Here is a 23,782-nt window from a genome sequence, read left to right on the forward strand (position 1 = left end):
ATTAAAAAAAATAAATTTATGAAATTCTTAGGGAAATGGATGGATCTGGAGAATATCATCCTGAGTGGAAATGAGTTTTAATGATACCATTATGGCTTGAGACTAACCTAAGATACAAATTTTGAGAGACTCTTTTTCCCCAAAGAATTCAAAGTCACATGGAAGCAATAAAACTATACAAAAGAATCCAGTGAGCAGGTGGTCACTCTGACTACAGAAGTTACTTTAAACCTCATGGGTTAGGAGTGCATAAGAAATATTTCTTCTTATGTTTCTCCTTTCATGGCAGAAGAGAGTACCACCAATTGCAGATTCTGGTTTATGCCTTTTCTCTCGGATTTCTGTCTTTGACGTTTGCATCTGGCTTTTCTGTATCTAAGCCCCGGATGAGGATCTTGGTGGTTAACCTAAGACTTGGTCTGTGATAGGATAGCACTTTTATTCAGAAGAACATCAGTCCTGTCGATTCTGTATCAACCAGCTCGCAGCCTGCGGAACTATGTGTCTGAGGATGATCCTGTCATTTCTGTATCAACCAGTTCGCAGCCTGCAGGACTATGTGTCTGAGGATGATTTTGAGCAGAGAGAATCGATGATGACTGTGATTGCACTGAACAGTGTTTGCTTTGCCATATTTGGACCAGTTAAAAGACAAAAGCCCATATCTTTCATATCCCTATGACAGGACCTCATTAAATAGGGCCTGGTTGGGCTTGAGACCCTGAAAATCCTCCTGCTTTTATTCTCCAGAGTGCTGAGGTTTAGACACCTGTATCTGTTGGCATAGTTTCGAGCTCAGAGTCATGTATGGCATTCTCTTGTCTCTGAATTCTTATGTACTATTTTGATAAATAGATGCAAACATGCACTATCACCTGAATTTTTTATCAATAATAAAATAAAATGCACATAGTCCTGGAAATTTAAAATTGAGGAGTCACAGGTGACAGGTCTTTTTTTTTTTTTTTTTTTTTTTTTTTTTTATAAGCAGAGTTAACTACTCAAAAGCCATCAAAGACTTAGTCATTTAAAATACAACCTCTTTTTAGGAGTACCTCTATTTAGAGATCATATCTGCATTTTATTAAACTATTATTTTGATAATGCAAAACATGTCTGGTCTGTCAGTGAGACTTTTAACTTGCAATTCCCCAGTGTCACCTAGATTTCCTCAGGGCGCTGTCATCTTCCTGAGATGTTTTCCACTGGATCAAAGCCCAAGATGAAATTTCAATTACATTAATAAAATGAACTATTCATATGGAACTAATCTTCCTATAAAAATCTCTTCAAATAAAACATCAGTTTTGAAAGGCAGATAAACCCAATTTATTGACTTCGTTGTGAATTTATGCTAATGGCAACCCTGTACTTATATCACATGCAATGATGAATAATTGAGTGGGAAAAGTCCATCAATAAATTGCAGTCACACAATGATGTGGCTGTAAATGCTGGTCCACTAATTACCTGTGATACACACCATAGAACAGTAGTTCTGATGAAGTCCCATTTCTGTGGTCTCACTCAAAGTGAACATCATCTATACAGTAAGCATCATTTATAAACAGAAAATTAGTCTCTACATTGACATTGCTATCCAAACAAGGATGCTCATACAAAGAACCACCTCACGCATGGTGAGGCTTTACAGCTGTAGGAATCTGTGCATGAGACACTCTGCTTCACTGAGCAAAACTTATGCTACCAAGAGCTTAATTACATCCTATATAGCATGCTAATAGCCCATATGGTGATGCCTGAGAACGGCCTAATTGAAAGTCACTTAACATTTACTAAGACAATTTGAGTCCAACCAGTACTCCCTGACATTCCTGGCTAGAAGGAACACACTTGCTTTCACGGAAAGTAAATTACAATGCTACCTACGTTCTGATAACTCTTTCTAATTTGCTTATTTTCAGCTTTGAACACCTGTCTCAGATTTCATTTAATTATAATGAATCCATAATTAAGAATCTGCTAGGATTTCCATAGAATATCCAGTTTTGAGGAAATTGCATTAACATATTGCTACATTCCAACAGTCTATAAATTGAAACTTCTGTGAACATAGAGAATTGAACTTCATAAGCTTTTGAAAAGCTCCAGCATTCATGGCTCTTGCCCTCGTCACTCGCCTGTGGCCTCTACCTTGCTAGCTGACTCTGTAAAAAGCATCCACCTTCAAACACTCCTTCCTCTGACATTCCTTTCCCCACCCCAGTTTCAGACTCCTTTATCCAAACATCATCCCCCAGCATCTTTTCCTTCCCAAACCTTGTGGTCCTTATTTCTGATGTTGCCAAGCTTATTTCCAGACTGCCTACTTATTCTAATACTTTCTATCATCCATTCTCAGAACTCAGTTGCCATCTCATTCTTGGTCCAAACCCTTTTCTTCTCCATCTAAGGTTCAATGGAGCAACTACTAGCTTCCCTACTTTCCTCTTTGTCTGCTGTCACCCCTTCCTCCATATTGGACAGAATGACCTTGCTGAGCCTTGAGGAGGTAATGCTAAGTTCTTCCACAGCATCCCCAAATCCCGTGAGATTTACTTTGTCTCTGGACCATCTCATATCACTCGTTTCTTGACTCCTTACAAAGTCCTCCATCTTCCTGTCATGACACCACACAGTTCATCTTTCCTTAAACCCTATTTATTTCAACTGTTTCTTCTTTCTACCACTGTCCTCTCAGGCTCTTGTTCATACTCAGGAATCTGACTTAATGTCACCCCTAACTATGAGCTTTTTGTAGTGATTATAGATAGGTCCGTACTGTTCCACTCTAGGACTTCAGAATTTCCTCGTGCCCTTGTCATTATCCTGTGGTCCTTAGTGTGAGTTTCAGCAGCCCAGTTGACATTCACACAACATCCTATTGAACCCATGGAATTATATTCTTTTGTTGTTGTTGTTGTACTCCCACCCACTTAGAATAATGGCAGCTCATAATAAAAGCTGAATAAAATATAAAATAAACAGACATAAAACAGACATTGTATGAACTAAATGTCCTAGCAATTGAGAGGTTTGAACAATGTCTTTGCTGCTTTCTGTAGTAGTCCTCAGAACCATTCACATCTACTTACAGGTAACTTTTCCATTTTGATGAGTGCCTGGCTGTATTAATGACAGAAGTCCAGGAGACTGAATTTGCCTGGGACATCAGAGCTCTTTTCATTTGTGTAAGGACACCCTATGATATTTGCATAATGACCACGTTGCCTAACAATACACTTCTCACAATGTATCTGTCCGCACCTCATGACAATGGAATAAGTTTTTCAGAAATAACTGACCACTGGTCAGTTTCTCTTTAAAGATGAACTGTGAATTGTGTATGAAAATTATGAATTTAGCAAATGCTGGCATGTGAATGTCTACCTTTATTGACCCATTAGCAACTTAAAGGTTTTCCCCCTTTTAAAAAAAAACATAGAAAGAAAACAGTGAAATCTAGCTTATGGGTTTTGTTTGTTCCTCCCTTGTGTGGCTTGACTTCCACTCTCCTGATGACTGTTCATGGTGACATTTGATGAAACATTTCAATTTTCTGTGCTTGTTACCTCTATTTTAAAAGGAGAGTCACTTCTACTGTTTCTTTGGACTCCAGATATCTTACAATTTCCTTTCCAGAAAATCTTGTAAAAAAGCCGAGTCAAAATCATGAGGGATCAACAAAACAAAACAGAGTGGGGATGGCTCTGGTGGGAGGCCACCACTGCAGAATGAGGCTTTTAGCTCTGCTTGGCTCCTCACCAACCAGCAAGACTTCATGTCTCCATTCAGGTTTTGTTGTAACCCTAATGAGAGGCTACCTGGCTCCTACCAGCTGCAGGTTGCCCAGTTTCTAATAATACATTGATTCCCCTGACTGCTTTAGCATGAGCATCTTTCTCTAAACTTTGGGGTGGGTGCAAGCCAGCATCCGGATATTATAAAAAGGATTACATCATTAGGGCTTCAAAGAGTGCCTGGCCAGTTGAAGGCTCCCAGTAAGTTTTTCTTGAGGATCAGGAGTTTTCAAAAATACTTGACAGAAAATAGCTGCTTAATTCTCTTTTGTATTCAAAATTCAATGCCTAGGAATTCATATTCCAGTCACATTGAGATGAGTCTGAAAATTCCTCCCGATTCTGCTCTGTTTTGTGTTTGTTCATATATAATAATTATTTTAAAGCACATCGTCTCACAATGAATAGGCATGCACACCAGTAAAAATGCTAATTGGAGTAAAATAACTAGGAGCTATTAAGCACTCCTTTCATGCATGCCTAATAGAAATTTCCAAATTGTTTCCACTGTGAAGAAGTTCACTGTATTAAGGAAACCCATTTCTTGCCTCTCCAGGCCTAAAAGCCTTTGTGCTCTGAGTTCTTTCTCAGAGACAGTCTATATCAAAAACTCAGCACTGGGCACGACTGCCCTCTCTAAGCATCTCTGCCCACTGTCTCTGAAGGCAGCTTGTGTGTGGTCAGGACCTAAATGTTCCACGTATCAAGAAAGTCACCAGATCCTGAGCATAGAAACGGATCAGGATCAGTAGGTGATAGCATTTCAGATCAATCGCATCATCCAGAGGAAAAGACATTTATGGAGACTTGCGCACTGATCCATAGATCTTTTTTTTTTCCCCACAAAACCTTGTGAAAATTAAAGTTGGAAATACAAAGCAATGGAAGATACCGCTCTTAGCCTTTGCTTCTCTGGAACTGGCCTGGACAGGGCTTGGATGTGGCATTCAGGTTCTTCCATCTACCTCCTTCAGGGATTATCAGCATCATGAAAGCTAGCCTATGTGACACACATAAGAGTCTTGGAACTGCCCTGACACTGATTGGAACTGGATGGAACCGGATGGAACTGGATTCAAATACTGTACGGCAAGGTCTGGAAGTCCCCTGTGATCTTCAATTAACAGGGAAGTTTCAAGTGTGGAGAGTTGAGATTTACTTTAGTCTCCACTCTGCAGACTAGAGAACACAGCACTCTGGGTGCACTCATTACTCTGTCTTTTTCTGCTTATGATTTTCTTTCAAAATGAGCCCATGAAAAATTAAAATTTCTCCTAGCAAAGGATATGCATGGAATAGCAATGTGTCTACTGTTGAAAGTTCAAAAAATATATTCAAAACACTGTTCTCAGATCTGAAGTGCTACACATAAAAATTGAGATCTGGGTCACCTCCAGAGAAGAGGCAAGACACACCCTCTGTGTGTGTGGAGATCATCCCTTATCTAAAGGAGGACCTCTGTACCATAATTTGTACTGCCAGTATGAAGGAAATATCAAAACATTGAAAATGTTGCTCAGCAATCAGTTGGGAGAAGTTTGCAAAATTCTGTTAAGTGTCTTACATTCAACTTGCAGTCCTCCACATTTATTGAGCACTTCCTAGCTTCTTGTACCTCTATAATGCTCTTACATCACCCAGAGTATATCATCCTAAAAGGAGTCCATATATGAGGCCCCCAGTGCTGTGTGCCAGAGGGCAGATCCACCATCTCCTGTTCTGTATGAGGTGATGTCTGAAGGCTAAGCAAATGCAAACAAAGCCATGCATGTTCTCAAATGGCACCCAGTGCCCTCTGATCTCCAGAGACCCAGGTTTGGGGTTCCATCTCCTGCCTTAGCCAATACTATTCTCCAGGGGAGACTGGGTGATTTTCTGAACTCTTCATTTTAATGATTTATTTTGATTATTTTAAACTATGTGTATGTATGTGTCTGTGTGTGGTTACATGCACATGCATGCAGATGCCTGCAAAAGCCAGAAGAGAGTATTGAAGCCAGCAGAGCTAGGGTTACAGAAGGTTTTGAGCCCCTTAACATGGGTGCTGGGAACTGAAATCCAGCCCTCCAGAAGAGCAGTACATGCTTCTTAACCACTGAGCCACCTCTCCAGAGCCAGTTTAACCCTTAACTTTAAATCATAATACTGTTCCTTGATTATTACAAAACTCCTGTTTAAACATGAAATTATCTCTTCCACTTACATTTCATGAATGTAATCAATTTAAAGTGCTCCTCTGAATTTCCTTAATTATGGCATATTTGCAAAATATAAGATTTTGTTTGTTATTTCAAATCCAGACCTGCATTTCTCTCTTGCACTTATTTATTTTCTTTGTATTTTATTCTTTGTTTATTTTTGAAGCAAAATTCTTCTAAGAAATATTTTTTAAGAGCAAGCTCGGAAGAGTATGAATGTTTTCAAGGGTCTGAGATTTCAAGTGCTTCAAGGAAATGGAGATTCAAGGACCCTGAACACTACAGATTGATGGCTATGTTTCAAGAGGAAACAGAAATAGCACTTAGACATTGACAGCGCCTGCCTTCTGGAATGGATTCTGCTTCTAATTTCCTGTCGCGTCCAAGGTAGAAAGCACATCTCCTTCATTAGCGGTAGCACAGAGCCCAGTATCCATCTAGCAGACAAATGCAAAAGTGTGTATGTGGAAAACACAAAAGGAATCCCATTCCATCCAAGGTATCTGAACAGGGCTTCTGTGCTTTTCCTTCCGTAAACCAATTTATAATGTGAAAAAAAGGAGTCTGGATGACTGGAAAGGTTATCCAATGCTTTCCAGTCACTTCAGTTAAGATCACTTAATTAAACAGCCCACAATTGAAAGGATTTAGAATTTGATAAGTATATATGTAAACTTTATGGTAAGTTTAAAATGCCTTCCCACTGAAGGAGGGGAGGATGTCAAATGGCCAGCTTCCTCTTCCTTCTTTGCCTTAGTGTTTTAGGGTAATGCCTATAATTTATCAGAACTTTTAATCAAGGATGCCTTGTCCATCCAGAAGTTCAAATCTTGTAAAACCTGCGGACAACACCCGAACTTGCCATGATCATCTATTTTTCTTGTTTTGGATTTCTGATTTTTGTGTGTAGAATTATCTAAATATCAGGGCATTTTATTTATCTCAACTAAGCACCATTTAAAGCAATTAATGGTATACAAATTTTTATGCTACATTCAATACTACAAAATTACTTTACTGATTATTCATGCTCTTTTTTTTCTGCTGTAATAAAACCTGTCATTGACATTCAGAATTATTTTCAGTGAATGAGTTTCTCACACACCCACCTTTGGTGATTTCTTGAGTTTTTACCAATCTAATCAATTGAGTGACAGCTTGTCAAAAATAAGATGGTCTTATTGTAGGATAGTGGTGGCTCTCAGGGTCAACTTCAAATTAAAAAATAACCCTGCTAGGCATCTTTGTTTTGCATTTCCTCTACCTGGATATGTGTGTAACATCTGGTAGCTCAGGTGGGTCCCTTAAAGAATGAGACCAAAGGAATTCCTCTGTGATTAGATAATTCATGGCTTACACTGAGAAATATACAGCCTGAAATTTTCATCATAAAATTTAAAAAATACTAAATTAAAACATTCTCAGGCCACATAGAATGCTTTCCTGCTTGGAAATTCACAACAGAGCAGCACAGTGGTGTCTCTTGTCTCTGCTGCGGCTGTCACAGCCAGGAATTGTTCATCATAGCTCCTGCACCATGTTCTAGGCAATACAGTGGGTATATCTGAGATAAACAAAATTTGAAACTCAAAATATAGTTTCTGCCAGTGTATAGCACTCTGGCATCAAACCATGTAGAGAAAAAACCCATCAAGTCACAGAACTATAACTAGGGGGAAAACCTGTTTTGAACTGTTCTTCACATGCCCAGTGTTACACAACTGTCTGCATATCTACCTGTGACTTGCTGCTATGCACCTATGAACTGCCACCTTCTGAGGACTCCTCCAGGCTTCTCCACCTTGTGGATTCTCCAGTTATCTTTTATCTACTTCTTTCTGGTGTGGCTCCACTCTAGCCAGGGTAGGTACTGATATTAACACAATGCAATCTATCAATGGTACACACACACAAGGAAACCCAAGATTTACTCTGGATCCCAAGGAGCTACCAAGAGCTCTCTAAACTAAACATGGACTTCCATGTGTCGTCACTGTGACATAATAGGGTAAGCTGCTCTTACAGACTCCTCTGGGACACTCACTGTGGGTCTCTTCCAGGCATACTTAAAGGTCATATTTACTACATAATGTTCAGAGACTTCTATGGTTCTGAGAGTCTCTTTAGTAAGCTGTTGTGATGGTTTACATATTCGTGTCCCAGGGAGTGGCACTATTAGAAGGTGTGGCCTTGTTGGAGGAAGTGTATCACTGTGGGGGTGGGCTTGGAGATTTTCCTCCTAGCTGCCTGAGGAAGCCCAGTCTGTTTCTGGCTTCTTTTGGATGAAGATGTAGAACACCTCAGCTTCTCCTGCACCATGCTTGCCTGGATGCTGCCATGTTTCTGCCTTAATGACAATGTATTGAACCTTTGAGTCTGTAAGCCAGCCTCAATCAAATGTTGTCATTTATAATACTTGCCTTGGCCATGGTGTCTGTTCACAGCAGTAAAACCCCCATACAACCATCTAGTCCAAGAATGGCTCAGAGAAACATGGAGGTGTAGTGATACCAAGATTCTTGCTGGGTTCTCACTTCCCATTAGCTAACTGGGCTCTCTGTGCTGGCTCCTAGGAGAGTCTGTCTTTCTAACCTCTGAACTTGGCTCCTCCTAGACAGCATGCTGCATTCCTTGTTGTCTGTGTGGCTTCCATTTAGAACTATGTCTTCTTCATTTCTGCCTCTCAGCTATTTTCCTCAATGTTTGCTGATTTATTTTTTTCTTTTGTAATTTTAAAGGTATCTGTTTCTTTTTTCTTCTTATTTCACTATGATACATTGCCTTAAATTTTATGTCACATATACCTTGTATTTGAAGAGCTTAAAGCTTCTGTTCTCAACATCATTGGTTTCCTGAATTATTAAAGGTTTACTTTGCCCTCTTGATTTATCTTTCAAGCCTACATTAAGACACCCTCTCCACACATGTGTTGGGTTCCCTGCTCTTACTGTGCAGCACTGAATTCCACAGTTCACTGAAGTCTGCAATAAGAGCAATTTGACAATGGGATGTGGATTCACTTTATCACAATGATGATGAGCTGTCTCTGACCCTGAAAGAACCCAAAGTATCAGAACACCAAGGTATTTTCTCAGGAAACATAAGTTTCTCTGAACAAACTTCAGGTCTTCTTGTCAGATGACAGGGTTTTTAGGGAAATCCAAACGCAGACCACTACCATGTACACTAACGCTAGCCATTTCTAGTTCAGCAGAGAAAAAATTAGAATAGAATGATTCAGAGAAGAAATAAGATGGAAGTTGGACAACTGAGCCATGCCTTGGCAGTTCATATTCAGTAAATAATATCTCTATGAATATTCATAGCATGCAAAGTGAGTCCTTCCACTAACAATAATTTGATTATATTAGAAATTATTTTCTAGTCTAAACCTAGTAGATTTTCAAGAAGGAATAAAATTTGGTAAAAAAAAAATCTAATATATTGTAAATTTCCTACTACCTAAACATTTTATTCATTTTTTCTTATTATTTTTTAAGTGAATTCATAAAGCAAATTAAGATGACAAAGTTTAAGTTTTGACTATTTTAAGCAGTGTTATTGGAGCCCCTAGTGTTCCTTCAGGAAACACTACTCTCCCTAAATATCAAGGCGGGAACATTTAGGAGAGAGCCCTGAAAGAAAGAATCTAGCTAGCATCACGTCCTTGGTTACTTCAGCAGAAGTCAGTCTCATTGGCATCAAACTAACTTGATATTTTTCTACTAACTTGGCAATACAGACACTGAAGCCAGATACTATATTACTTGGTCACTTCAGTTATACAATCTATGGTCAGAGAAAATATTAGCCCCCTATTCCAGAAGAGATGAGCAGAGAGAAACTTTATTTAACCCTCAGATAAAACCCTTGCTAGGATAGATGGGTCTGTTCAAGAGGAACAGAAAGGAAGATTGCACCAATCCCTCATCTCTCTTCTGGGCCCCAGGCTAGAGCTATATTAAGCCTTTCAATGGTGGAAGAAAATTGAAGTAGCCTGCACCCTGATCTAGAAAGACTACCTACGCTCCTGAATGACATGCATGCTCCCTGAAATGACACCCTGAGACCCAATGCTGAACAGAAGAAACAGTATTCAAGGGACATTCACATTTCTGTCTATAGGATAGTCTGTAGCATCCAGCTGCCTGGGACTCATCCTCAGTTTATGTCACTGCAGGAACCAGCTGCTGGGCCCGGATAATTGACTTAAGGATATCCCCTGCTCAGAAAATGCTACCTCTCAAACAGTGTCTGAAATTGCTGTTAGTACCTATGGAATGGTTTGGAAGCCCTGAGATTCCTACAACGGCCATGTTGAGGCCCTCAAGATTATGAGAGTTCCTAATGGAAGAGGATCTGAAGGGGGCCTTCCTATCAACACACCTCATGAGGTAGCTTTACTTAGGAGCCTAGAGGTTTTAGAATATCCCAATGTTGTCCAGCTAATGGATGTCTGTAGTACTTCCTGAACTGACTGAGACAATAGGGCCATCCTAGTGTTTAAACATATAGACTAGGACTTAAGGACATACCTGGACAAAGCATTCCCATCCCCACCCCTGGCTTGACAGTTGAGATTATAGAGGACCTGGTGCATCAGTTTCTACACAGCCTAGATTTTCTTCATGCAAATTGTATTGTTCACCAAGACCTCAAACTAGGTTACATTCTGGTGATGAGTACTAGAACAGCCAAACTTACTGACTTTGGCCTAGCCAGCTTCTACAGCTACTGGATGTTTCCTCGTGCCTGTGGCTGTTATGTTCCAATACTGTGTTCCTCACGTTTATCTGTAGTCTACATATGCAACACTTGTGGACAGGTGGCATGTCCATTGGATCTTCACTGAGATATCTCACCGAATGCATCTCTTCCCTGGAAGCCCAGAAGCTGACCAGTGGAGTAAAATCTTTGATCTCATTGGATTGCTTCTAAAAGATAACTGGCCTCAAGATGTAACTGTACCCTGCCCCCATTCCCTGGAATCTCTCCCCGCAGAGGGGCTTCAATCAATGCAGTCAGTGGTCCCCAGATGGAGGAATATGAAGCAAGCAGCTTTTGGAAATGTTGACTTTTAGCCCACATAAGCAAATACCTTCCTTCTGAGACCTGCAGTACTCCTTATCTCCATAAGGAAGAAAATGACCCAGAGCAAGATGTAAAGCGGATGCCTTTCTCTATTTCTGGACCCTCGAGTGGTGAGAACTCCATTGAAAAACCTGCCTCTACCTTCCTCTCAGGCTGGGGAGACTCTTCCAGTTTTTTACAGAGAATATTTTAAGCCTTAAATGGCCTCCCCTCCTTATGAGGCTTACCCACTTGCCCTCCTGTTTTTCTACACTAAAGGGTGGGTCTATCTTGCCTACTTCTCTCCATCTCTTATAGTTGAGATTCGTAGTTTTTATACAGGAAAACAAAACAAGACCTCATCACCACCAGCAACAATAATAACAACAATACCATATTACCACCACCACCACTACCACCACCACCACCAACAATACAGTTTGCCTCCATGATAGCACATCAAATACTAATGTCTGAAATGATTGACAAGATAGAAATCTCAATAGAAATCCTGGGACCTCTGGAACTTTCTGTATACTATAAGAAAACTTTGTATATAATTACAAGGACTTGTCTTTGACAGAGTAATCAGGTGGAGGGCTCATACAGCCAAGCCCTGACCCTTCCACAATTTATCACCTCTTCCTTTGAGCTCCCCAACTGTGGCCTTCATAAGCAATAGAAACATTGTTTCCTTCTCTTGCATTTTAGGTAATTTTGTTCTTAGGAGCATCTTCCTAACTGCGTGATTTGCTATTTATTTTCCTTATACTTGAAAATTGACCAAATGAATATACAATCCTTTGAATCCCAGGGATATATATATAGGATATATTTCCTATATCCAGTATTCATTTTTGTCATCTGATAATGTTAATATTAGTAGCTGTATTTTTGTTGTTCCTCTCAAATCTTCCTTTTCTTTGTCTTTATGATTCACTCCCTCCTCATCCTCTCTCTCTCTCTTTCTCTCTCTCTCTCTCTCTCTCTCTCTCTCTCTCTCTCTTCTTAGTCATCTGTCTTATTCACGGAAGTCCCTTTACTGAATTTCCATAGAATACAGAATGAAATCCAGAGTCCACTAGGCCTGCTGGGCTTTGTATGATCAGTCTGCTGTCTTTGTGTGTGTGTTTAAACTTTTTATTCTTTTCCTTGATAGTTCCCAAATTTTTAATTCATTCTTTGATAATTTTGTACTCATACATAATATGTTTTGATCATATAAATTCCCCTTCCAATGCCTCCAAAAACCTCCTTAAACATCTCTTCTGTCTTCTTGTCCTTTGTCCATATCTCACTGATCTTTTAATTTGATGTTTACATGTCTTGGAATCCTACTGGAGTCTTGGACTTTGGATGCCCTGCTTAGCTAATTACAGTAATTATCTATGTGCACATTAACCACTGCGATTTGGGAAAAGTGGTAGAATTCTACTTTAGGTAGGAATTAGCTGCCAATGGCTCTTTCAGGTACCAGGTACTACAGGGGAATGTCCGACTCAGTTGCTGCTGCCCTGTGCATTGCAGACTAAGGCAGCAGTAAACTCCAAAGGTGACGGCAAGACATGCAGAGAGAAGGGGGAGCTGGAGGAAGAGCAGAGATTTCACAACAGGGACAGTTCAGCTAGCTATCTGCAGCCTAGTGTTGCCTGTGGGTGAATCTATGCTAGGCAGCTGTAGAGCCACAATTAGAGAATAGAAAGGTAAGAAGGCAATTAATCTACTAGTCCAGAGGCTCCCATCCAAAGGAGGAAAGATGGGTACTCATGTATCTAAATATGTGAATAAGCAGAGTACTAACAAAGAACAAGTCTTATTTTATCAAGCTTTGGATGGAGTCACAGGACTTGACTTTCTGCAACCAACCCCTGGGAAGGTATATGAAATGAACTGGCAACAACACCTTCTTCCTCCTTCTCCTGATAACTATTTCAGTATTCTGAGGCTTAGTTCAAGTGGGAACTTCAGGATAAAGGTGGAATTGAATTGCTGACCAGTGCTTATTTCTAACTAGCTTGTACAATAATGCAGCTCTTAGCTGAGAGGTGGTGCATGCTGGTAATTCCAGCACCTGGGAAGTGGAGGCTGGAAGACAAAAACATGTTCCAGACTAGCCAGGGCTACTTAATGAGACCGTCTCCAGGAACAAACAGGTGGATCTCTCCTGCATGAGAAGTCTTCTAATTTTCTCCAAAACTAGTTTTAAAAATATGGACAAAAACATGTTTGTCTTGGAAAACTTTATATTCCTCTAAATATGGGACTTGGTTAACAGTAATTTGTTAATTTTTATGATAAAGGAAAAGCACTAAAAACTGCCTTTGTGTAAGTTTAAAATTTTAAAGTTCTAGATAAAAACACATACTGTTATCCACATAGTAGTTTATTGTTTTCATTAGGCATGCTAATATGAATTAAAATGAAAAAATATAATTATCTTTGATTAGATTAAATAACTATTTTATTCAATTTATGAATCTTTCCCTTTAGCGTGAAGCCTTGCATCTAAGTGGATGATTCCTGTGTCTGCTTTATGAATATTATCAAAAATTCACATAAGACTATATTTAGTTACAGAGATCACACATACATACATATAAGAACTGGTTTATGTGTTAACCTGCCCATGCCACAGTGCTAGAATATTTGTTCAAACAGTATTATGGGTGGAACTTTTTGACAATGAGATTAAATTATTACAATTTGAGCAAAGCATATTACCTCAGTAGGGGTGGGCTGCATCCAATCGGTTCACAATTTGAATAGAAAAAAAATCTGCTGGCCGAAGCAAGAGAAATTCTACCAGCAATAGTCTTAAGACTCACAATGCAAATATTACCTGGACCTCTGGCTGACAACCTCCTTCAGGTTTTGCTTCCAACATGTTTGCACAATGCCTGAGCCATCTCCACAGATTCAGTGTCTGCACACACTTAGATTCTAGGCTAGTCTTTCTCTAAAGAGCTCTACCAATTCAACTTGCCATCATTTCTGTGGCAAACAGATCACTGAGATTTAATAGTTATGAGCATCATTTTTTTTTAATTTTTGAACTTCCTGGTATGATTTCATTTGAAGATATGATAATGAAAAACATTTAGAAGTCAACAGTCTACAGCAATGTTTCTCAATCTATGGATTATGACCCTTTTGGGGGTTGTATATCCTATATCCTGTATATCAGAGATTTACATTACTACTCATAACAGTAACAAAAATACAGTTATGGATTAGCAATAAAATAATTTTATGGTTGGAAGTCACCACAAACAAGGATCTACATTAAAGGGTCACAGCATTAGGAAGATTGAGATTCAGTGGTCTGGTCTAAAGTGTTTTGAGGTGTGTGCTGGACACTAGACATAAAACAATATAATGAAATCATGTACTACAAGAACAGATACGTGAACTGATAAGATAGGGAATCCTGTGGTGGGAGAGACAAGGCCTTTTTCTCTTTCCATGTTCTTAGAGCTGGAATGAGAAATAATAACTACTATATTTCCTGACACCTGTGAGGAATAGGGTTTTGGATTTTTTATTTAGGTCTATTAGTAAGAAAAGAATGATTTCCCAGTTTCTGTAGGGCCAGCCATAATATTCAACCCTCATGCTACCTCATACTATACACATATAACTTGGTTGGCTCAGATGTTCACCACATATATGATGTGGAAATGGCCTGTTATTCTCAAGGACTTACTGACAAAGTCTCTGATCTTCCATGATCCACTTAAAATCTTTCTTGGACATTGCTCTTATATCACATAGGAGGATATTGGAGAAACGTAGAAATCTACAAGTTTGTGGTTGAATATGCATATACTAACATCTCTACTTCACTTTTAACTGTTCTTCTACCTCATATACTCAGAGCCTTCAGTTACTGCACCAAGAACCATGCTATTTGTTTGACTGTGATCTCTGACCTGTCCACCTTGTTTCTTTCCACAACTGTGTTGGTATCAGCCCTAACCTTCTTACAGTGTTCTTGCCCAGACCATCAGTGGAAGGTTTCTTCTAGAAACACACTCTATCAATGAATCAGAAGTTTGACCTGCTGACAGTGGCCTCCCATAACTCAGGTCCCCTGTAACCTTTCAAATCGCTTTGGCATCTTTTGCTGTTCACTCTCCTCAGAATTCAACTTCTTTGAGCAAGAAAGCTACCATTTTATTTCTAGAACTTAAAAAATTGAACAGCATCAAAAAGTCGCTGAATAAATATATGTTGAATAAGTGGGTTTGTTCTAGTTTTGAATTTTAATAACATCGGGTAAACAAGGCATGGACGACTATTAAGCCAGAAAGCATAACTTTAGTAATTTATATGGTCAATGACAGGAGACCATAGCCCACTGGCGACACAGATAGTTCTAGATAATTAGGTTCTTCTATTCTATTATTCTTTGTGTGTGTATTGTTGTAAAGAATGGATAGTGTGTCCATTATATGTTTTTAGACCCATAGTTGCTGCTATTTATAAGAATCTTTGGATTAATTCTAAGAGAATTTGAATCAAAGTTTGTGGCCAGCTTAGTGTACAATAAGGATAAAACAAAGGGAAGAAAGATACTTGAGCTTTTCTGATTTTTCCAAGAATACAAGTAGTTCTCCAGGTCTCTGTGTTTTGCTTTGCTGCATGTATCAGCAATGAACACAATGATCATCTATGCCTTAGGCATCTGGGGTTCAATAACAGGGGGAGAAACAACTAGATGCATTGCATAGCTAACTTTACCTGCAGTCCTTAGTATTTTGGTTCTGTGTAGGTGTTCATTTCACAAGTTTCTTCCTAATCATTAAAAAGATGTACTTTGAACAGATTACTTCCTTCTTACTGATTTCTCAACATGCCTAAGTTTTTGGCTTCATGAAGTCACTAAATGTGAATGTATTTTTGTATCTTTTTGAAAAAAAAGTGAACATATATTAACCAAACTGTGATACAGATGTTCTTGAAAGTCCATGCTAAGGAGATGATTAAAATACCAAAGAACATTTCACTGTACCTTAACAGACATACTTTAGAAAACAGTGGTACTTGCACACTCATGGGGAACAGCTCGAGAATAAGCAAAGTAAGTCAACTGTATGTTTTGTAATACTAAGAATGTTCACTGCCTTGAATATAGAGTCATTCAGTCATTCAATAAACTACAGATTTAATGAAAAGCTAGACTGGTGTCCAAAAATTGACTGGGTAAATATATTTATATAATTCAACAAAGTTACAAATATCTCTTATGTTCCTTTAAGTTAAAATATGTACATTTAAAAAATAGAAACCTCAGGTTTTCAACTAATACATGGCCAAGATAAATTTAAGAAGTTCAGACTGTACTGTAGAATATAGAACCAGGAACTGAACTGAACTTTTTAGGCATTGTGATTTGTCTATTCTAAAGAGAAAACTCTACAACAAGATGGCTGAGGCTGTATGTGCCTCAGAAGCAAGCATAATGGAAGTTCAGTGGAAGGCCAATTCCTTCTCCAGAAAATACTATATTTGAATATTTTAAATAGCTCATGAGTTTGACTTTTAACTACTTAAAAATGAGGGGAAAATAGAGGAAGTAAACTATCATCAAAAGTATTATCCAATGTTTTCAGCCATCATCTTCCCTTTGTGGCTTCCATTAATAAGCAGGCTTTTCTTAAGTTAAACAGCCTCGGTCAAGGTCATAGCTTCTGTATTGGCAAAGACTAGCCACAGTGAAGTTTTCCCAAAGCAATGCTTTTATTGATCCCAACTCATCTAATGTAGGGAGAATGAACATGTTTTTAAGAATTTCTTTCAATTTTGTTTTGCAATGTTATTTTTATATCCAGCTAAAATTTCCTCTATCGAATTTATCTAGCTATTCACCTGTGAGATGTTGCCTAATGCTAGGCATCTGAAACCAAAAGTTTTCATTTGTTGGACTGATTTTAATGCTTTCTGTAAGGTTACTATGCATAAGTCAGATACTGTGATTCCAATATGGTTATTATCTAAGCCTATGACATGTGGTTGGTAAATGTTTTCAATGTTTCTGTTAGAGTGTACAAACCAATTACAATTCTTATAACATTCCTCTAGCTTTTAATGCTAGTATGTTCTATACCGAGTGCTCCAACTAAATGATGTCTTAGAAGTCCTACTTCATCTTAAAACAACTGGCTGATTGTATGCTATATTTCAAGATCATTGTTTTAGGATATTAATTATTGCATTTCCATTTTTTTCACTGGTAGTGTTTTAATTTTTTGAGGATTTTATACGTGAGTACTGCACTTGTGTCATTTTCAATCCTCACTCCCCCACTGAAGTTGCTTCAGTGCCCCTGACTCCCTCTTAAGTTCATTACATCTTTTTAAATTACACACACACACACACACACACACACACACACACACACACATCCTAAGGATTACATTTAGTACTATTCATGGTGTTGGACATGTATTTAGGTCTGACAGTGATTGTCCCTAGCTCTTCATATGGAGGTGGTGCCTTGTGAGATTTCGCCATCGATATCAACAAGTCAACTGGTGTCCTATACAGGTCTTGTTTAGGACACTGTATCTCTAAGACTTCCTGGGGACAACTTCCCTGTTGGATCTAGAACACATTATCTAACCGAGATCAATATGTGGTGTGGTGGTTTGAATAAGAACAGCCCCCATATGCTCATAAGTTTAAATACTTGATCATCAAGGAGTGGCTCTATTTGAAAGGATTAAGAAGTGTAGCCTTGTTGGAGGAAGTGTGTTGCTGGAGGTGGACTTTGAGGTTTCAAAAAAACCTCTTCTAAACCCAGTGTCTCTTTTCCTGATGCCTGTGGATCTGGATGTAGAACTGCTTTTCCAGTATCATGCCTACATGTCACTATGCTCCCTGCCATGACAATAGCCTAGACCTCTGAAACTGTACAAAAACTCCAATTAAATGCTTTCTTTTATAAGAGTTGCCATGATCATGGTGTATTTGCACAGCAATAGAACACTGCCTAAGACATGTATTGTCAGTTTTTAATTCATTTCTAGGGCCAAAACTATAGCTTACTCTTAGAATCTTAAAAAATCATTGGAACAAATGTGTCTGTCTAGAACTACAAAGAATATAAATTCCATCTCTGGGTGGAATTTACTCAAATAAAATGTTAACACCAATGTTTTCAATTCTTGGTACCATATGTAGATCATATTAGATTTCAATGATAATTCCAAACTAAAGTGAAACTAACCAGAACCTTGAAAAAGAATGCACCGAGTTTCAAACTGGGAAAACAGAAAGAAGTTAATATGGGATCTCAAAATGTGAAAGTTAAAGTAATGTTTAAATTACTATGCTTGAGAGACCAAAAAGCAAAAATTGCTGGTAATGTGTAAGCCCCTCTATATGCTGGACCTGAGCAGCCCACTTCCCCTTTTTCCTAGATGTCAAAACCTCTTAAGTTGACTGGTCTTGTAAAATTTGCTGTTCAGGCAAAAGAGTAGGTTATAAAACTAACTGCTGCTTCTATGTAATCAAACTTGCTTAGTCTGCTAAAAAGATGACTAGGATAAATGAAAGACATATATGTTAAAATTAGTTCCTGCCCACAGGTAGATATACATGTAATCTTATGGGCTGACATGGCGAGGCGCTGTATCTTGGAAGTGCTTTCAGGTGCAATCCTACACCTATATTATACACCAGTACCTAAATGAAAAGCCACTTGTCACAATATATTTATGGCCATAATGAGTCTCTGAGAGATACCCAGATCCATAACAAACAAGTGTAGTCTTCTAAAAAGTGAAATATTAACCTTCAAAACTAAAGCTGTCAAAGGCTATGTCCACTGATGGGAACAGACCACTGTTAGTATACATTTCACAAACGTGATGTCAAAAGTAAAAATGTGAAGCTTCTCACACACCTAAAAGGATTTCCCAGAGGAGCATGACCACAACATGACCATGGCATGACCACAGTATGACCACGGCACAACAGTAAGTTTACTTAGTTGATTTGTTTGCCAAGTTCATTTTTTCTCAGCTGTGTTCAAAATAACATTTTCTTCATGTTTTACAGATGAGAAATGCTATGGTTGTCTAGCAACTCACCTTTATCCTTTCCAAAGAGTTTTCACAGCAGCCTATGTGGGACTCTGGCTCTGTACTCTCTGTCAGCTACTAGGTGGCATATCCCTTTCTGTTCTCCCTGGAAATACCAACTTAACTTTTAACACTAGAACTCACAAGGCACTTCTCTCAGCCATATTACTGTTACTTTCTATTGGCCTGTCAGTATACAGGTATTTATTCCACACCTAGAAATATTTTGAAGCATTCATTTATTTGATAATTATGTTGTAGCTACTAGGTACAACTAGGTAAGTAAACATACTGGAGAGTTTAAAATCAGTATATAATCAATGATATCCATGTGACAAGCAACCAAAGATAAGATAAGAAGGACAATTTGTGCATATAGTACATACAAATGTGTAAAATGTGTAAGAATGCACAGAAATTTTAAAAATGGAATATTTATATAAAAAATTAAATTACAGTTTTCCTGGTGGTTCTTGATAATTGTAGAGTAACTGAACCATGAGGGGACTTGCATGCCAGCACATCAGTAAGAAGTTAAGCAACTGAATATTCCTTTGAAAATTATCATGGGATACTATGAAATGTGACAGTGAAGTAAGAGACAGCAGTTACTGACAAGAGCCCATGATGGGGCAGGACATGTGGGAATACAGTACAGTATCTGACACCAAATTTCTGATGGAGAAAAAGTGCTTGAATCCATAACAGTCAGTCATCCCTTGGTATCCACTGCAGATAGTGCTAGGAGCTTCTACAGATGCCAAAAGGTTCTTGTGGCTATGCAAGTCCCTCCCAGGAAAGCATAAGTACTTGGAGCCAGCTTGTGTATTATTATTCTATGTGCTTAAATGTTCTCTAGATGGATTATCTAGTGTGAACACTATGCAAACAATTGCCGTACTGTGTTGTTTAGGAAAAAATAACAAGAAAATTTGGCATGTGTTCTTCATGGCAGAAGCAGTATTTTTTTTTTCCTCAGTATTAACAACTGAATCCGTAGCTGTGGAACCACATACAGAGAGCTGACTTCCTGGCAGCCTCAGATGCTATCAGTTATAAGACTACAGTGACAAACTACAGGACGTGCTTATACTAGGCAGATCCTCTCATGGTATTCAAGCATGGTTCTATGGAATCTATAGTGAAGTTCTGAGAATATACTGGAGTGTTCAGTTGCCTCTCAGCCCCCAATAGATTTTGTCAGGGTTATGGCAGAGGCACGCCTGTTCTACGTAATTCAATCCTAGTTCAGTTCTTAGTGTTCATTTAAATACCATTTTTATTACATATGATGATAACTACCCTATGGAAAACTTAAAATAGTACTTTTAAGAAGAGTCTCTTTTCATTTCTTCTCTTTAAGAAGCAGGTTCATGAGTGGGTCTAGCTGGTTCCTCATTAAGAGGTGATGGAGCTGGGATTATCAAGCTGCCTGATGGGCAGGTGATTCTCAGTGAATCAGTGACAATTAATAATGATTTTGGAGGATCGAATCCCAGTCTTTACATAAAAGGGAATGACAAATCCTCGCACAGAGTCCCAGAGGTTCCATTTGGTAGATATACATATACTTCACTGAGCAACAAAATTATTAAAAAAGAATGATTTCAAAATTCTACACCATGATCCATGGTTGGGTGCTCAGAGGGTTGATTTATGGGTGTGAGTATACAATCTGTTTGGCAATGGGACCAACTGTTACTTTATCATTTTTTTAGCCGAATTGTCGCAAGGGAAAAATTGGATTTTTAAGAAAGTAATAACTAGAGACCAATGTCATTTTTAAAAGCACACAAGAGCTCTCCTGGCTCCCAGGGAGTGTCTGCTAGTGAGCACTGGGAACTGTGTGTTTGCATTCATCACTGGCAGAAACAGGAGATTCACTATTTTTATTTCTAGTGGACAGAAATACAGATCTTTCCCTCACAATGAGGTCAAGTGACCTAGGTGGCTTCAGAACAAAACAGTCTCTGCCTTCTGGGAGAGGCAGATCAGATTTCTATTTGGAGTGGGAAAACATCTCTTAAAGGTTAAAACTGGCTTAAGGGATAATGCATCCTGAATTTCTTGTTGACATTCTAGTGTGCATTCAAGAACAGAACACTGAATGCTTGGCTTCAATTTCTATTAGTTATACTTTTAATTAAAATAAATAATATGCAGACATGGCACTCAAGTCAAAAGTTAACATAGGTTAGAAGTGTGTGAGTTTACAATGCAGATTCTGAAGGATAATTATGCTTCACGATGAGAGCTACAGAGGCGGAGCTGGGGACTCCTTGCAATGTGAAATCTCTATGGTTAGGAGAACAGTCTACAGTCTACATGGTACATTGGTACCTGTAACTCCTGAAAGGCTGTGACTGAGCAACCATGTGGCCAGATAACTTTGCCCTCTGCTAGTTCACCCAGGAAAGGGCCAGCCCTACCTTTGCTTCAGGAATGCCTGTGTGGATTGGGTGGATCAGAGTCTGATGCTTGCTGACATGAGTTTCCTCCCCAAACATTACCTCTTGTGAGGTCAACTTAGCAAATTTCTGCAGAAGGAAGGACCAAATACCTCCTGTAAGTCAGATAACTTTAAGTTAATCAAAGTCGGCGCGTTCTGGGCAGCCTGGCTGATCACAAGAGAACTCTGAAAGAGTCTTAGATCTGAAAGAGGAGCAGCCCTCTTCTGCTGTCTGTGTGCAAAGCTCCAAAGCCAGGAGCCTCAAGCAACCTGTGAAAGAAGTGGGCGTGAATCTACGAGCATCATGAATTCATCTCTTAGACAGGGTCACCAACCAGGAAAGTTACATTTGGGGGCTCCCATAAAATGCCACCTAAAAAACCTCATGTGTGGGTCCCAGTCCCAGAACCTGCAGGGCCTTACATACCTGTTGGTGTTACGTACTTCTAACCCAGGGAAGGAGGAGCTCCTTCCATCAGGCAACAGTGCAGAAGGGATGGTGCAGCTTGGAACCACCATCCACTTGCTATTAGGAGGTTTGAGGAAACTCATTTGCATATCAATACTCCCAAATCACCTTCCTGCTCTGGGAGCAGCTGGCAGTTAGTCAAGGCTCCTAGTGCCAGCTTCATTTTCCTATGGCATCTGTTTCTCCATGAACAAGGGTCTGGGTATGTTTCCTTGGGTTAAAATAAATCTATGCTGATCATTTATTTCCGTGCTTGTTTGTATTTTTGCTACTGGAAACCATCTGCCCTTGCATCCTTGCTGTTCTCTCAGATTTAATATCAGAGATATTCCTTTCTCTCTACATCCTTCAGAGTTCATCCTGAATTTCTTCCTATGCTCACTCTATGACAAAGTGCTATTTCCTAGGGTAGAAAACCAATGTCAAAGAGAATCAGAGGCTGTGTGGGAATCTTGACCCCTTCTATGCCCAGCTCTCAGCTCAGTCTAGACTTCATAGTGTGGCCCTCTCACTGTTTCCACTTCCAGCAGCACAGAGCAACTCCGTGAAATCTTTATTACATGCAGTAACTAGGAAGTGGTTTTTTTTCCCTCCTTCTTCAAAAACAATTGGGTTCCCTCCCTCTCTCCCTCCTTCCCTCCCTCCTCTCCTCCCTCCCTCCTCTCTCTCTCTCTCTCTCTCTCTCTCTCTCTCTCTCTCTCTCTCTCTCTCTCTCTCTCTCTCTCTCTCTCCCCCTCCCCCTCTCTGTGGTGTGTGTGTCTCTGTCTCTCTTTTTCTGTCTCTCTCATTCTATCTCCATCTAGGTATCAGTTCGATTTTCTTAAGACTTAAGTTCTCTGCATTTTAAAACTGACTAATTAATGGGATTAATATAGTTCTGAACTCATAATGAAACCTAGAGCAATTACTCTCTGGATTTACTTAGTTCAGTTTTGCCTACATACCTGTCCTTGTCCATGCATGCTCTGATTGTCTAACAGTGTCTCATGCCCACCATTTTAACATGAAGATAAAAACAAAATTTAATTTAATAGGCAAAGTTTTTATTGAAAGATTCATAATGTGTGTGACTTGCAGTGTCTGTGTCACCAGGTGTCTGAGAATCAGCTGTCATTCGAGGAGCTCCTGAACTACCTGCGTCTGATTACTGTCATATGACCTCTAGTTCTACAGTCATTTATTAGCAGTACTGTAATGAAAAATTGCTATCTCTTGAAACAATGTTTATAAAGCATGTAATTGTTCTAGTTTAAAAATTACTAAAACATGATTGCAGAATATATATGCACAAATATATACTAATAAACGTGTGCAACTTTGTGGAGTATAAATTTGCACAAACATCCACCAAGTCACTTTAGAAGAGTAGACTCTGACACTAAATCCTCTCCTAGAGACTGAGATGGATTTAATGGCACACATTCTTGGCCCTCTCTATAAAAGATTAAATTTACTATCTGAGGTACAAAATTACTAATGTACACTATGATCTCTCAGGATTAAATTTAAGGACAGAAAAAAATTCTAGATTTATAAATTTAAGTTTCTTAAAAGGTCAAAAGTTAATTTTGGAGGAAACAGCACCTCATATTAGAAATGGGATTTGCTCTCTTACTCCTGCTTCTCTCCCTTGCCTCCTCCCCCTTCTCCTGCTCTCTCCCCATTCCCTCTCCCCTTCTCTTCATGTGGTCATGGCTGGCCTCTACTTCTCT

General features: G+C 39.0%; 1 protein-coding gene and 1 pseudogene across 4 annotated transcripts in view; one reads left to right on the plus strand and one right to left on the minus strand.

Moving 5' to 3' along the window:
* The window catches only part of LOC116070715, a 31,040-nt pseudogene extending 19,758 nt beyond the window's left edge, over positions 1 to 11,282 (plus strand).
* Positions 1 to 23,782, minus strand: part of Csmd1 (CUB and Sushi multiple domains 1) — a 1,620,113-nt gene that overhangs the window by 662,054 nt on the left and 934,277 nt on the right. The window lies entirely within an intron of this gene.

Source organism: Mastomys coucha, unplaced genomic scaffold, assembly GCF_008632895.1.
Source record: "Mastomys coucha isolate ucsf_1 unplaced genomic scaffold, UCSF_Mcou_1 pScaffold22, whole genome shotgun sequence".
Classification (NCBI taxonomy): Eukaryota; Metazoa; Chordata; class Mammalia; order Rodentia; family Muridae; genus Mastomys; species Mastomys coucha.